We start from the raw sequence: 17182 nt of genomic DNA, 5'->3' as shown, positions 1-17182 counted from the left end.
GGGACGTACGAGCTCCAACTAGGTTTTACAGTGAAAACTGCAGGAACTTCAAACCGGCACTAGGAAACAGATTGAGAAACCAGAGTAAAAGTTTCTAATGCAAACCGTTCACTTTGTGCTAGATGAACGAACGTCTCTCCACATGTTCAGTTCTGAGTGATAAGTGTGTGTGAGAGCCGTCCTTCACCTAGCTTGTTGGGAACACAAAGATTCTTTTCAGTTGCAAACTCCAATCCATACATATATATGGGGAGGTACCAGCTCCAACTCGATTTTACAGTGAAAACTGCAGGAACTTCAAACCGGCAGTAGGAAACAGACTGAGAAACCAGAGTAAAATTTCCTCCTGCAAACCGTTCCCTTTGTGCTAGATGAACGAACGTCTCCCCACATGCCCCATTCTGAGAGATAAATGTGTGTGAAAGCCGTCCTTCACGTAGCTTGTTGGGAACACAAAGTTTATTTTCACTTGCAAACTCCACTCCATACGTATATATTGGGGGGTACTAGCTCCAACACGGTTTTACACTGAAAACTGCAGGAACTTCAAACCAGCAGTAGGAAACAGACTGAGAAACCAGAGTAAAAGTTTCTCCTGCAACCCGTTCCCTTTGTGCTAGATGAACGTACGTCTCTCCACATGCTAAATTCTGAGAGATAAGTGTGTGTGAAAGCCGTCTTTCACCTAGTTTTTTGGGAACACAAAGTTTCTTTTCAGTTGCAAACTCCACTCGATACATATATATGGGGAGGTACTAGCTGCAAATCGGTTTTACAGTGAAAACTGCAGGAACTTCAAACCGGCACTAGGAAACAGACTGAGAAATCAGAGTAAAAGTTTCTAATGCAACCCGTTCACTTTGTGCTAGATGAACGAACGTCTCTCCACATGCTCAGTTCTGAGTGATAAGTGTGTGTGAGAGCCGTCCTTCACCTAGCTTGTTGGGAACACAAAGAGTCTTTTCAGTTGCAAACTCCAATCCATACATATATATGGGGAGGTACGAGCTCCAACTCTTTTTTACAGTGAAAACTGCAGGAACTTGAAACCGGCACTAGGAAACAGACTGAGAAACCAGAGTAAAAATTTCTCCTGCAACCCGTTCCCTTTGTGTTAGATGAACGAACGTCTCTCCACATGCTAACTTCTGAGAGATAACTGTGTGTGAAAGCCTTCCTTCACCTAGCTTGTTGGGAACACAAAGTTTCTTTTCAGTTGCAAACTCCACTCCATACAAATATATGGGGAGGTACTAGCTCCAACTCGGTTTTACAGTGAAAACGGCAGGAACTTCATACCGGCACTAGGAAACAGACTGAGAAACCAGAGTAAAATTTTCTCCTGCAAGCCGTTCCCTTTGTGCTAGATGAACAAACGTCTCTCCTCATGCTCAATTCTGAGAAATAAGTGTGTGTGAATGCCGTCCTTCACCTAGCTTGTTGGGAACACAAAGTTTCTTTTCAGTTGCAAACTCCACTCCATATATATATATGGTGATGTACTAGCTGAAAATCGGTTTTACAGTGAAAACTGCAGGAACTTCAAACCAGCAGTAGGAAACAGACTGAGAAACCAGAGTAAAATTTTCTCCTGCAAGCCGTTCCCTTTGTGCTAGATGAACAAACGTCTCTCCACATGCTCAGTTCTGAGAGCTAAGTGTGTGTGAAAGCCTTCCTTCACCTAGCTTGTTGGGAACACAAAGTTTCTTTTAAGTTGGTAAATCCTATCCATATATATATATGGGGACGTACGAGCTCCAACTCTCTTTTACAGTGAAAACTGCAGGAACTTCAAAACGGCACTAGGAAACAGATTGAGAAACCAGAGTAAAAGTTTCTAATGCAACCCGTTCACTTTGTGCTAGATGAACGAACGTCTCTCCACATGCTCAGTTCTGAGTGATAAGTGTGTATGAGAGCCGTCCTTCACCTAGCTTGTTGGGAACACAAAGATTCTTTTCAGTTGCAAACTCCAATCCATACATATATATGGGGAGGTACAAGCTCCAACTCGGTTTTACAGTGAAAACTGCAGGAACTTCAACCCGGCACTAGGAAACAGACTGAGAAACCAGAGAAAAAGATTCTCCTGCAACCCGTTCCCTTTGTGCTATATGAACGAACGTCTCTCCACGTGCCCAGTTCTGAGAGATAAGTGTCTGTGTATGCCTTCCTTCACCTGGCTTGTTGGGAACAAAGAGTTTCTTTTCAGTTGCGAACTCCACTCCATACATATATATGTGGAGGTACTAGCTCCAAATCTGTTTTACAGTGAAAACTGCAGGAACTTCAAACCGGCACTAGGAAACAGACTGAGAAACCAGAGTAAAAGTTTCTCCTGCAACCCGTTCCCTTTTTGATAGATGAACGTACGTCTCTCCACATGCTAAGTTCTGAGAGATAAGTGTGTGTGAAAGCCGTCCTTCACCTAGCTTGTTGGGAACACAAAGTTTCTTTTCAGTTGCAAACTCCACTCCATACAAATATATGGGGAGGTACTAGCTCCAACTCGGTTTTACAGTGAAAACTGCAGGAACTTCAAACCGGCACTAGGAAACAGACTGAGAAACCAGAGTAAAATTTTCTCCTGCAACCCGTTCCATTTGTGCTAGATGAACAAACGTCTCTCCACATGCTCAGTTCTGAGAGATAAGTGTGTGTGAAAGCCGTCCTTCACCTAGCTTGTTGGGAACACAAAGTTTCTTTTCAGTTGCAAACTCCACTCCATACATATATATGGGGAGGTACTAGCTCCAACTCTGTTTTACAATGAAAACTTCAGGAACTTCAAACCGGCACTAGGAAACAGACTGAGAAACCAGAGTAAAAGTTTCTCCTGCAACCCGTTCCCTTTTTGCTAGATGAACGTACGTCTCTCCACATGCTAAGTTCTGAGAGATAAGTGTGTGTGAAAGCCGTCCTTCACCTAGCTTGTTGGGAACACAAAGTTTCTTTCCAGTTGCAAACTCAACTCCATACATATATATGGGGAGGTACTAGCTCCAAATCGGTTTTACAGTGAAAACTGCAGGAACTTCAAACCGGCACTAGGAAACAGACTGAGAAACCAGAGTAAAATTTTCTCCTGCAACCCGTTCCCTTTGTGATAGATGAAAGAACGTCTCTCCACATGCTCAGTTCTGAGAGATAAGTGTGTGTGAAAGCCGTCCTTCACCTAGCTTGTTGGGAACAGAAAGAGTCTTTTCAGTTGCAAACTCCAATCCATACATATATATGGGGAGGTACAAGCTCCAACTCGGTTTTACAGTGAAAACTGCAGGAACTTCAAACAGGCAGTAGGAAACAGAATGAGAAACCAGAGTAAAAGTTTCTCCTGCAACCGTTTCCCTTTGTGCTAGATGAACGAACGGCCCCCCACATGCCCCATTCTGAGAGATAAATGTGTGTGAAAGCCGTCCTTCACGTAGCTTGTTGGGAACACAAAGTTTATTTTCACTTGCAAACTCCACTCCATACGTATATATTGGGGGGTACTAGCTCCAACACGGTTTTACACTGAAAACTGCAGGAACTTCAAACCAGCAGTAGGAAACAGACTGAGAAACCAGAGTAAAAGTTTCTCCTGCAACCCGTTCCCTTTGTGCTAGATGAACGTACGTCTCTCCACATGCTAAATTCTGAGAGATAAGTGTGTGTGAAAGCCGTCTTTCACCTAGTTTTTTGGGAACACAAAGTTTCTTTTAAGTTGCAAACTCCACTCGATACATATATATGGGGAGGTACTAGCTCCAAATCGGTTTTACAGTGAAAACTGCAGGAACTTCAAACCGGCACTAGGAAACAGACTGAGAAATCAGAGTAAAAGTTTCTAATGCAACCCGTTCACTTTGTGCTAGATGAACGAACGTCTCTCCACATGCTCAGTTCTGAGTGATAAGTGTGTGTGAGAGCCGTCCTTCACCTAGCTTGTTGGGAACACAAAGAGTCTTTTCAGTTGCAAACTCCAATCCATACATATATATGGGGAGGTACGAGCTCCAACTCTTTTTTACAGTGAAAACTGCAGGAACTTGAAACCGGCACTAGGAAACAGACTGAGAAACCAGAGTAAAAATTTCTCCTGCAACTCGTTCCCTTTGTGTTAGATGAACGAACGTCTCTCCACATGCTAACTTCTGAGAGATAACTGTGTGTGAAAGCCGTCCTTCACCTAGCTTGTTGGGAACACAAAGTTTCTTTTCAGTTGCAAACTCCACTCCATACAAATATATGGGGAGGTACTAGCTCCAACTCGGTTTTACAGTGAAAACTGCAGGAACTTCAAACCAGCAGTAGGAAACAGACTGAGAAACCAGAGTAAAAGTTTCTGCTGCAACCCGTTCCCTTTGTGATAGATGAAAGAACGTCTCTCCACATGCTCAGTTCTGAGAGCTAAGTGTGTGTGAAAGCCTTCCTTCACCTAGCTTGTTGGGAACACAAAGTTTCTTTTAAGTTGGTAAATCCTATCCATATATATATATGGGGACGTACGAGCTCCAACTCTCTTTTACAGTGAAAACTGCAGGAACTTCAAACCGGCACTAGGAAACAGATTGAGAAACCAGAGTAAAAGTTTCTAATGCAACCCGTTCACTTTGTGCTAGATGAACGAACGTCTCTCCACATGCTCAGTTCTGAGTGATAAGTGTGTATGAGAGCCGTCCTTCACCTAGCTTGTTGGGAACACAAAGATTCTTTTCAGTTGCAAACTCCAATCCATACATATATATGGGGAGGTACGAGCTCCAACTCGTTTTTACAGTGAAAACTGCAGTAACTTGAAACCGGCACTAGGAAAAAGACTGAGAAACCAGAGTAAAAGTTTCTCCTGCAACCCGTTCCCTTTGTGATAGATGAAAGAACGTCTCTCCACATGCCCAGTTCTGAGAGATAAGTGTCTGTGTATGCCTTCCTTCACCTGGCTTGTTGGGAACAAAGAGTTTCTTTTCAGTTGCGAACTCCACTCCATACATATATATGGGGAGGTACTAGCTCCAAATCTGTTTTACAGTGAAAACTGCAGGAACTTCAAACCGGTACTAGGAAACAGACTGAGAAACCAGAGTAAAAGTTTCTCCTGCAACCCGTTCCCTTTTTGATAGATGAACGTACGTCTCTCCACATGCTAAGTTCTGAGAGATAAGTGTGTGTGAAAGCCGTCCTTCACCTTGCTTGTTGGGAACACAAAGTTTCTTTTCAGTTGCAAACTCCACTCCATACATATATATGGGGAGGTACGAGCTCCAACTCGTTTTTACAGTGAAAACTGCAGTAACTTGAAACCGGCACTAGGAAAAAGACTGAGAAACCAGAGTAATAGTTTCTCCTGCAACCCGTTCCCTTTGTGCTAGATGAACGAACGTCTCTCCACATGCTAAGTTCTGAGAGATAAGTGTGTGTGAAAGCCGTCCTTCACCTAGCTTGTTGGGAACACAAAGTTTCTTTTCAGTTGCAAACTCCACTCCATACAAATATATGGGGAAGTACTAGCTCCAACTCGGTTTTACAGTGAAAACTGCAGGAACTTCAAACCGGCACTAGGAAACAGACTGAGAAACCAGAGTAAAAGTTTCTCCTGCAACCCGTTCCATTTGTGCTAGATGAACAAACGACTCTCCACATGCTCAGTTCTGAGAGATAAGTGTGTGTGAAAGCCGTCCTTCACCTAGCTTGTTGGGAACACAAAGTTTCTTTTCAGTTGCAAACTCCACTCCATATATATATATGGTGATGTACTAGCTGAAAAGCTTTTTTACAGTGAAAACTGCAGGAACTTCAAACCGGCACTAGGAAACAGATTGAGAAACCAGAGTAAAAGTTTCTAATGCAACCCGTTCACTTTGTGCTAGATGAACGAACGTCTCTCCACATGCTCAGTTCTGAGTGATAAGTGTGTGTGAGAGCCGTCCTTCACCTAGCTTGTTGGGAACACAAAGATTCTTTTCAGTTGCAAACCCCAATCCATACATATATATGGGGAGGTACAAGCTCCAACTCGGTTTTACAGTGAAAACTGCAGGAACTTCACACCGGCAGTAGGAAACAGACTGAGAAACCAGAGTAAAATTTTCTCCTGCAAACCTTTCCCTTTGTGCTAGATGAACGAACGTCTTTCCACATGCTCAGTTCTGAGAGATAAGTGCGTGTGAAAGCCGTCCTTCACCTAGCTTGTTGGGAACACAAAGTTTCTTTTCAGTTGCAAACTCCACTCCATACATATATATGGGGAGGTACTAGCTCCAACTCTGTTTTACAATGAAAACTTCAGGAACTTCAAACCGGCACTAGGAAACAGACTGAGAAACCAGAGTAAAAGTTTCTCCTGCAACCCGTTCCCTTTTTGCTAGATGAACGTACGACTCTCCACATGCTAAGTTCTGAGAGATAAGTGTGTGTGAAAGCCGTCCTTCACCTAGCTTGTTGGGAACACAAAGTTTCTTTCCAGTTGCAAACTCCACTCCATACATATATATGGGGAGGTACTAGCTCCAAATCGGTTTTACAGTGAAAACTGCAGGAACTTCAAACCGGCACTAGGAAACAGACTGAGAAACCAGAGTAAAATTTTCTCCTGCAACCCGTTCCCTTTGTGATAGATGAAAGAACGTCTCTCCACATGCTCAGTTCTGAGAGATAAGTGTGTGTGAAAGCCGTCCTTCACCTAGCTTGTTGGGAACACAAAGAGTCTTTTCAGTTGCAAACTCCAATCCATACATATATATGGGGAGGTACAAGCTCCAACTCGGTTTTACAGTGAAAACTGCAGGAACTTCAAACAGGCAGTAGGAAACAGACTGAGAAACCAGAGTAAAAGTTTCTCCTGCAACCCTTTCCCTTTGTTCTAGATGAACGAACGTCTTTCCACATGCTCAGTTCTGAGAGATAAGTGCGTGTGAAAGCCGTCCTTCACCTAGCTTGTTGAGAACACAAAGTTTCTTTTCAGTTGCAAACTCCACTCTATACATATATATGCGGAGGTACGAGCTCCAACTCGTTTTTACAGTGAAAACTGCAGGAACTTGAAACCGGCACTAAGAAACAGACTGAGAAACCAGAGTAAAAGTTTCTCCTGCAACCCGTTCCCTTTGTGCTAGATGAACGTACGTCTCTCCACATGCTAAGTTCGGAGATAAGTGTGTGTGAAAGCCGTCCTTCACCTAGCTTGTTGAGAACACAAAGTTTCTTTTCAGTTGCAAACTCCACTCCATACAAATATATGGGGAGGTACTAGCTCCAACTCGGATTTACATTGAAAACTGCAGGAACTTCATACCGGCACTAGGAAACAGACTGAGAAACCAGAGTAAAATTTTCTCCTGCAAACCGTTCCCTTTGTGCTAGATGAACAAACGTCTCTCCTCATGCTCAGTTCTGAGAGATAAGTGTGTGTGAAAGCCGTCCTTCACCTAGCTTGTTGGGAACACAAAGTTTCTTTTCAGTTGCAAACTCCACTCCATATATATATATGGGGATGTACTAGCTGAAAATCGGTTTTACAGTGAAAACTGCAGGAACTTCAAACCGGGAGTAGGAAACAGAATGAGAAACCAGAGTAAAAGTTTCTGCTGCAACCCGTTCCGTTTGTGATAGATGAAAGAACGTCTCCCCACATGCTCAGTTCTGAGAGATAAGTGTGTGTGAAAGCCGTCCTTCACATAGCATGTTGGGAACACAAAGTTTCTTTTAAGTTGGTAAATCCAATCCATACATATATATGGGGACGTACGAGCTCCAACTCTGTTTTACAGTGAAAACTGCAGGAACTTCAAACCGGCACTAGGAAACAGATTGAGAAACCAGAGTAAAAGTTTCTAATGCAACCCGTTCATTTTGTGCTAGATGAACGAACGTCTCTCCACATGCTCAGTTCTGAGTGATAAGTGTGTATGAGAGCCTTCCTTCACCTAGCTTGTTGGGAACACAAAGATTCTTTTCAGTTGCAAACTCCAATCCATACATATATATGGGGAGGTACAAGCTCCAACTCGGTTTTACAGTGAAAACTGCAGGAACTTCAACCCGGCACTAGGAAACAGACTGAGAAACCAGAGAAAAAGATTCTCCTGCAACCCGTTCCCTTTGTGCTATATGAACGAACGTCTCTCCACGTGCCCAGTTCTGAGAGATAAGTGTCTGTGTATGCCTTCCTTCACCTAGCTTGTTGGGAACAAAGAGTTTCTTTTCAGTTGCAAACTCCACTCCATACATATATATGGGGAGGTAATAGCTCCAACTCTGTTTTACAGTGAAAACTGCAGGAACTTCAAACCGGCACTAGGAAACAGACTGAGAAACCAGAGTAAAAGTTTCTCCTGCAACCCGTTCCCTTTGTGCTAGATGAACGTACGTCTCTCCACATGCTAAGTTCTGAGAGATAAGTGTGTGTGAAAGCCGTCCTTCACCTAGCTTGTTGGGAACACAAAGTTTCTTTTCAGTTGCAAACTCCACTCCATATATATATATGGGGAGGTACGAGCTCCAACTCGTTTTACAGTGAAAACTGCAGTAACTTGAAACCGGCACTAGGAAAAAGACTGAGAAACCAGAGTAAAAGTTTCTCCTGCAACCTGTTCCCTTTGTGCTAGATGAACGAACGTCTCTCCTCATGCTAAGTTCTGAGAGATAAGTGTGTGTGGAAGCCGTCCTTCACCTAGCTTGTTGGGAACACAAAGTTTCTTTTCAGTTGCAAACTCCACTCCATACAAATATATGGGGAGGTACTAGCTCCAACTCGGTTTTGCAGTGAAAACTGCAGGAACTTCAAACCGGCACTAGGAAACAGACTGAGAAACCAGAGTAAAATTTTCTTCTGCAACCCGTTCCATTTGTGCTAGATGAACAAACGTCTCTCCACATGCTCAGTTCTGAGAGATAAGTGTGTGTGAAAGCCGTACTTCACCTAGCTTGTTGGGAACACAAAGTTTCTTTTCAGTTGCAAACTCCACTCCATATATATATATGGAGATGTACTAGCTGAAAATCGTTTTTACAGTGAAAACTGCAGGAACTTCAAACCGGCACTAGGAAACAGATTGAGAAACCAGAGTAAAAGTTTCTAATGCAACCCGTTCACTTTGTGCTAGATGAACGAACTTCTCTCCACATGCTCAGTTCTGAGTGATACGTGTGTGTGAGAGCCGTCCTTCACCTATCTTGTTGGGAACACAAAGATTCTTTTCAGTTGCAAACTCCCATCCATACATATATATGGGGAGGTACAAGCTCCAACTCGGTTTTACAGTGAAAACTGCAGGAACTTCACACCGGCAGTAGGAAACAGACTGAGAAACCAGAGTAAAAGTTTCTAATGCAACCCGTTCCCTTTGTGCTAGATGAACGAACGTCTCTCCACGTGCCCAGTTCTGAGAGATAAGTGCTTGTGAAAGCCGTCCTTTACCTAGCTTGTTGGGAACACAAAGATTCTTTTCAGTTGCAAACTCCAATCAATACATATATATTTGGAGGTACTAGCTCCAAATCGGTTTTACAGTGAAAACTGCAGGAACTTCAAACCGGCACTAGGAAACAGACTGAGAATCCAGAGTAAAATTTGCTCCTGCAACCCGTTCCCTTTGTGCTAGATGAACAAACGTCTCTCCACATGCTCAGTTCTGAGAGATAACTGTGTGTGAAAGCCGTCCTTCACATAGCTTGTTGGGAACACAAAGTTTCTTTTCAGTTGGTAACTCCAATCCATACATATATATGGGGAGGTACTAGCTCCAACTCGGTTTTACAGTGAAAACTGCAGGAACTTCAACCCGGCACTAGGAAACTGATTGAGAAACCAGAGTAAAAGGTTCTAATGCAACCCGTTCACTTTGTGCTAGATGAACGAACGTCTCTCCACATGCTCAGTTCTGAGAGATAAGTGTGTGTGAGAGCCGTCCTTCACCTAGCTTGTTGGGAACAGAAAGATTCTTTTCAGTTGCAAACTGCAATCCATACATATATATGGGGAGGTACTATCTCCAACTCGATTTTACAGTGAAAACTGCAGGAACTTCAAACCGGCAGTAGGAAACAGACAGAGAAACAAGAGTAAAATTTCTCCTGCAACCCGTTAACTTTGTGCTAGATGAACGAACGTCTTTCCACATGCTCAGTTCTGAGTGATAATTGCGTGTGAATGCCGTACTTCATCTAGCTTGTTGGGAACACAATGTTTCTTTTCAGTTGCAAACTCCACTCTATACATATATAAGCGGAGGTACGAGCTCCAACTCGTTTTTACAGTGAAAACTGCAGGAACTTCAAACCGGCAGTAGGAAACAGACTGAGAAACCAGAGTAAAATTTCCTCCTGCAACCCGTTCCTTTTGTGCTAGATGAACGAACGTCTCCAGACATGCTCAGTTCTGAGAGATAATTGTGTGTGAAAGCCGTCCTTCACCTAGATTGTTGGGAACACAAAGTTTATTTTCACTTGCAAACTCCACTCCACACATATATATGGGGAGGTACGAGCTCCAACTCGGTTTTACAGTGAAAACTGCAGGAACTTCAAAACGGCAGTAGGAAACAGACTGAGAAACCAGAGTAAAATTTTCTCCTGCTACCGGTTCCCTTTTTGCTAGATGAACGAACGTCTCTCCACATGCTCAGTTCTGAGAGATAATTGCGTGGAAAGCAGTCCTTCATTTAGCTTGTTGGGAACACAAAGTTTCTTTTCAGTTGCAAACTCCAATCCATACATATATATGGGGAGGTACTAGCTCCACCTCGGTTTTACAGTGAAAACTGCAGGAACTTCAACCCGGCACTAGGAAACAGACTGCGAAACCAGAGTAAAAGTTTCTCCTGCAACCCGTTCCCTTAGTGCTATATGAACGAACGTCTCTCCACGTGCCCAGTTCTGAGAGATAAGTGTCTGTGAAAGCCGTCCTTCACCTAGCTTGTTGGGAACACAAAGTTTCTTTTAAGTAGGTAACTCCAATCCATACATATATATGGGGAGGTTCTAGCTCCAAACCGATTTTACAGTGAAAACTGCAGGAACTTCAAACCGGCACTAGGAAACAGATTGAGAAACCAGAGTAAAAGGTTCTAATGCAACCCGTTCACTTTGTGCTAGATGAACGAACGTCTCTCCACATGCTCAATTCTGAGAGATAAGTGTGTGTGAGAGCCGTCCTTCAACTAGCTTGTTGGGAACACAAAGTTTCTTTCCAGTTGCAAACTCAACTCCATACATATATATGGGGAGGTACTAGCTCCAACTCGGTTTTACAGTGAAAACTGCAGGTACTTCAAACCGGCACTAGGAAACAGACTGAGAAACCAGAGTAAAATTTTTTCCTGCAACCCGTTCCCTTTGTGATAGATGAAAGAACGTCTCTCCACATGCTCAGTTCTGAGAGATAAGTGTGTGTGAAAGCCGTCCTTCACCTAGCTTGTTGGGAATACAAAGTTTCTTTTAAGTTGGTAACTCCAATCCATACATATATATGGGGAAGTACGAGTTCCAACTCGGTTTTACAGTGAAAACTGCAGGAACTTCAACAAGGCAGTAGGAAACAGACTGAGAAACCAGAGTAAAAGTTTCTAATGCAACCCGTTCCCTTTGTGCTAGATGAACGAACGTCTCTCCACGTGCCCAGTTCGGAGAGATAAATGCTTGTGAAAGCCGTCCTTCACCTATCTTGTTGGGAACACAAAGATTCTTTTCAGTTGCAAACTCCAATCAATACATATATATGGGGAGGTACTAGCTCCAAATCGGTTTTACAGTGAAAACTGCAGGAACTTCAAACCGGCACTAGGAAACAGACTGAGAAACCAGAGTAAAATTTTCTCCTGCAACCCCTTCCCTTTGTGCTAGATGAACAAACGTCTCTCCACATGCTCAGTTCTGAGAGATAAGTGTGTGTGAAAGCCGTCCTTCACCTAGCTTGTTGGGAACACAAAGCTACTTTTCAGTTGCAAACTCCACTCCATACATATATATGGGGATGTACTAGCTCCAACTCTGTTTTACAGTGAAAAATGCAGGAACTTCAAACCGGAAGCAGGAAACAGACTGAGAGACCAGAGTAAAAGTTTCCCCTGCAACCCGTTCCCTTTGTGATAGATGAAAGAACGTCTCTCCACATGCTCAGTTCTGAGAGATAAGTGTGTGTGAAAGCCGTCCTTCATATAGCTTGTTGGGAACACAAAGTTTCTTTTCAGTTGGTAACTCCAATCCATACATATATATGGGGAGGTACTAGCTCCAACTCGGTTTTACAGTGAAAACTGCAGGAACTTCAAACCGGCACTAGGAAACAGATTGAGAAACCAGAGTAAAAGGTTCTAATGCAACCCGTTCACTTTGTGCTAGATGAACGAACGTCTCTCCACATGCTCAGTTCTGAGAGATAAGTGTGTGTGAGAGCCGTCCTTCACCTAGCTTGTTGGGAACAGAAAGATTCTTTTCAGTTGCAAACTCCAATCCATACATATATATGGGGAGGTACTATCTCCAACTCGATTTTACAGTGAAAACTGCAGGAACTTCAAACCGGCAGTAGGAAACAGACTGAGAAACCAGAGTAAAATTTCCTCCTGCAAACCGTTCCTTTTGTGCTAGATGAACGAACGTCTTTCCACATGCTCAGTTCTGAGAGATAATTGTGTGTGAAAGCCGTCCTTCACCTAGATTGTTATGAACAGAAAGTTTATTTTCACTTGCAAACTCCACTCCACACATATATATGGGGAGGTACGAGCTCCAACTCGGTTTTACAGTGAAAACTGCAGGAACTTCAAAACGGCACTAGGAAACAGACTGAGAAACCAGAGTAAAATTTTCTCCTGCTACCGGTTCCCTTTTTGCTAGATGAACGAACGTCTCTCCACATGCTCAGTTCTGAGAGATAATTGCGTGGAAAGCCGTCCTTTACTTATCTTGTTGGGAACACAAAGTTTATTTTCAGTTGCAAACTCCACTCCACACATATATATGGGGAGGTACTAGCTCCAAATCTGTTTTACAGTGAAAACTGCAGGAACTTCCAACGGGCAGTAGGAAACAGACTGAGAAACCAGAGTAAAAGTTTCTCCTGCAACCCGTTCCATTTTTCCTAGATGAACGAACGTCTCTCCACATGCCCAGTTCTGAGAGATTTGTGTGTGTGAATGCCGTCCTTCACCTAGCTTGTTGGGAACACAAAGTTTCTTTTCAGTTGCAAACTCCACTCCATACATATATATGGGGATGTACTAGCTCCAACTCGGTTTTACAGTGAAAACTGCAGGAACTTCAAACCGGCACTAGGAAACAGACTGAGAAACCAGAGAAAAATTTTCTCCTGCAACCCGTTCCCTTTGTGATAGATGAACAAACGTCTCTCCACATGCTCAGTTCTGAGAGATAAGTGTGTGTGAAAGCCGTCCTTCACCTAGCTTGTTGGGAACACAAAGTTTCTTTTAAGTTGGTAACTCCAATCCATACATATATATGGGGAAGTACGAGCTCCAACACGGTTTTACAGTAAAAACTGCAGGAATTTCAAACCGGCAGTAGGAAACAGACTGAGAAACCAGAGTAAAAGTTTCTAATGCAACCCGTTCACTTTGTGCTAGATGAACGAACGTCTCTCCACATGCTCAGTTCTGAGAGATAAGTGCGTGTGAAAGCCGTCCTTCACCTAGCTTGTTGGGAACACAAAGATTCTTTTCAGTTGCCAACTCCAATCCATACATATATATGGGGAGGTACTAGCTCCAACTCTGTTTTACAGTGAAAACTGCAGGAACTTCAAACCGGCAGTAGGAAACAGACTGAGAAACCAGAGTAAAAGTTTCTCCTGCAACCCGTTCCCTTTGTGCTAGATGAACGAACGTCTCTCCACATGCTCAGTTCTGAGAGATAAGTGCGTGTGAAAGCCGTCCTTCACCTAGCTTGTTGGGAACACAAAGTTTCTTTTCAGTTGCAAAATCCCCTCTATACATATATATGCGCGGTACGAGCTCCAACTCTTTTTTACAGTGAAAACTGCAGGAACTTCAAACCGGCAGTAGGAAACAGACTGAGTAACCAGAGGAAAAGTTTCTCCGGCAACCCGTTCCCTTTGTGCTAGATGAACGTACGTCTCTCCACATGCTAAATTCTGAGAGATAAGTGTGTGTGAAAGCCGTCCTTCACCTAGCTTGTTGGGAACACAAAGTTTCTTTCAGTTGCAAACTCCACTCCATACATATATATGGGGAGGTACTAGCTCCAACTCGGTTTTACAGTGAAAACTACAGGAACTTCAAACCGGCACTAGGAAACAGACTGAGAAACCAGAGTAAAAGTTTCTTCTGCTACCGGTTCCCTTTTTGCCTGATATACGAACGTCTCACCACATGCTCAGTTCTGAGAGATAATTGCGTGGAAAGCCGTTCTTCATTTAGCTTGTTGGGAACACAAAGTTTCTTTTCAGTTGCAAACTCCACTCCATACATATATATGGGGAGGTACTAGCTCCAACTCGGTTTTACAGTGAAAACTGCAGGAACTTCAACCCGGCACTAGGAAAGAGACTGAGAAACCAGAGTAAAATATTCTCCTGCAACCCGTTCCCTTTGTGCTATATGAACGAACGTCTCTCCACGTGCCCAGTTCTGAGAGATACGTGTCTGTGAATGCCGTCCTTCACCTAGCGTGTTGGGAACAAAGAGTTTCTTTTCAGTTGAAAACTCCACTCCATACATATTTATGGGGAGGTACTAGCTCCAAATCTGTGTTACAGTGAAAACTGCAGGAACTTCAAACAGGCACTAGGAAACAAAATGAGAAACCATAGTAAAATTTTCTCCTGCAACCCGTTCCCTTAGTGCTAGATGAACAAGCGTCTCTCCACATGCTCAGTTCTGAGAGATAAGTGTGTGTGAAATCCGTCCTTCACCTAGCTTGTTGGGAACACAAAGTTTCTTTTCACTTGCAAACTCCACTCCATACATATATATGGGGATGTACTAGCTCCAACTCGGTTTTACAGTGAAAAATGCAGGAACTTCAAACCGGAAGTAGGGAACAGATTGAGAAACCAGGGTAAAAGTTTTTAATGCAACCCGTTCACTTTGTGCTAGATGAACGAACTTCTCTCCACATGCTCAGTTCTGAGTGATAAGTGTGTGTGAGAGCCGTCCTTCACCTAGCTTGTTGGGAACACAAAGATTCTTTTCAGTTGCAAACTCCAATCCATACATATATATGGGGAGGTACTAGCTCCAACTCGGTTTTACAGTGAAAACTGCAGGAACATCAAACCGGCAGTAGGAAACAGACTGAGAAACCAGATTAAAAGTTTCTCCTGCAACCCGTTAGCTTTGTGCTAGATGAACGAACGTCTTTCCACATGCTCATTTGTGAGAGATAATTGCGTGTGAAAGCCGTCCTTCATCTAGCTTGTTGGGAACACAAAGTTACTTTTCAGTTGCAAACTCCACTCTATACATATATATGCGGAGGTACGAGCTCCAACTCGTTTTTACAGTGAAAGCTGCAGGAACTTCAAACCGGCAGTAGGAAACACACTGAGAAACCAGAGTAAAATTTCCTCCTGCAAACCGTTCCCTTTGTGCTAGATGAACGAACTTTTCCTGACATGCTCAGTTCTGAGAGATAAGTGTGTGTGAAAGCCGTCCTTCACCTAGATTGTTGGGTACACAAAGTTAATTTTCACTTGCAAACTCCACTCCACACATATATATGGGGATGTACTAACTCCAACACGATTATACAGTGAAAACTGCAGGAACTTCAAACCGGCAGTAGGAAACAAACTGAGAAACCAGAGTAAAAGTTTCACCTGCAACCCGTTCCCTTTTTGCTAGATGAACGTACGTCTCTCCACATGCTAACTTCTGAGAGATAAGTGTGTGTGAAAGCCGTCCTTCACCTAGCTTCTTGGGAACACAAAGTTTCTTTTCAATTGTAAACTCCACTCCATACATATATATGGGGAAGTACTAGCTCCAACTCTGTTTTACATTGAAAACTGCAGGAACTTCAAAACGGCACTAGGAAACAGACTGAGAAACCAGAGTAAAATTTTCTCCTGCTACCGGTTCCCTTTTTGCTAGATGAACGAACGTCTCTCCACATGCTCAGTTCTGAGAGATAATTGCGTGGAAAGCCGTCCTTCATTTAGATTGTTGGGAACACAAAGTTTCTTTTCAGTTGCAAACTCCAATCCATACATATATATGGGGAGGTACTAGCTCCAACTCGGTTTTACAGTGAAAACAGCAGGTACTTCAACCCGGCACTAGGAAACAGACTGAGAAACCAGAGTAAAAGTTTCTCCTGCAACCCGTTCCCTTAGTGCTATATGAACGAACGTCTCTCCACGTGCCCAGTTCTGAGAGATAAGTGTCTGTGAATGCCGTACTTCACCTAGCTTGTTGGGAACAAAGAGTTTCTTTTCAGTTGCAAACTCCACTCCATACATATATATGGGGAGGTACTAGCTCCAACTCGGTTTTACAGTGAAAACTTCAGGAACTTCAAACCGGCACTAGGAAAAAGACTGAGAAACCAGAGTAAAAGTTTCCCCTTCAAACCGTTCCCTTTGTGCTAGATGAACGAACGTCTCTCCACATGCTCAGTTCTGAGAAATAAGTGTGTGTGAAAGCCGTCCTTCACCTAGCTTGTTGGGAACACCAAGATACTTTTCAGTTGGAAAATCCACTCCATACATATATATGGGGACGTACGAGCTCCAATTCTGTTTTACAGTGAAAACTGCAGGAACTTCAAACCGGCACTAGGAAACAGACTGACAATCCAGAGTAAAAGTTTCTCCTGCAACCCGTTCCCTTTGTGCTAGATGAACGAACTTCTCTCCACATGCTCAGTTCTGAGAGATAAGTGTTGTGAAATCCGTCCTTCACATAGCTTGTTGGGAACACAAACTTTCTTTTAATTTGATAACTCCACTCCATACATATATATGGGGAAGTACGATCTCCAACTCGTTTTTACAGTGAAAAATGCAGGAACTTCTAACAGGCAGTAGGAAACAGACTGAGAATCCAGAATAAAAGTTGCTCCTGCAACCCGTTCCCTTTGTGCTAGATGAACGAACGTCTCTCCACATGCTCAGTTCTGAGAGATAATTGCGTGTGAAAGCCGTCCTTCACCTAGCTTGTTGGGAACACAAAGTTTCTTTTCAGTTGGAAACTCCACTCCATACATATATATGGGGAGGTACTAG

This window comes from Camelus bactrianus, chromosome 4 (genome assembly GCF_048773025.1).
Source record: "Camelus bactrianus isolate YW-2024 breed Bactrian camel chromosome 4, ASM4877302v1, whole genome shotgun sequence".
Taxonomy (NCBI): domain Eukaryota; kingdom Metazoa; phylum Chordata; class Mammalia; order Artiodactyla; family Camelidae; genus Camelus; species Camelus bactrianus.
Note: the sequence above shows the minus strand (reverse complement) of the source record.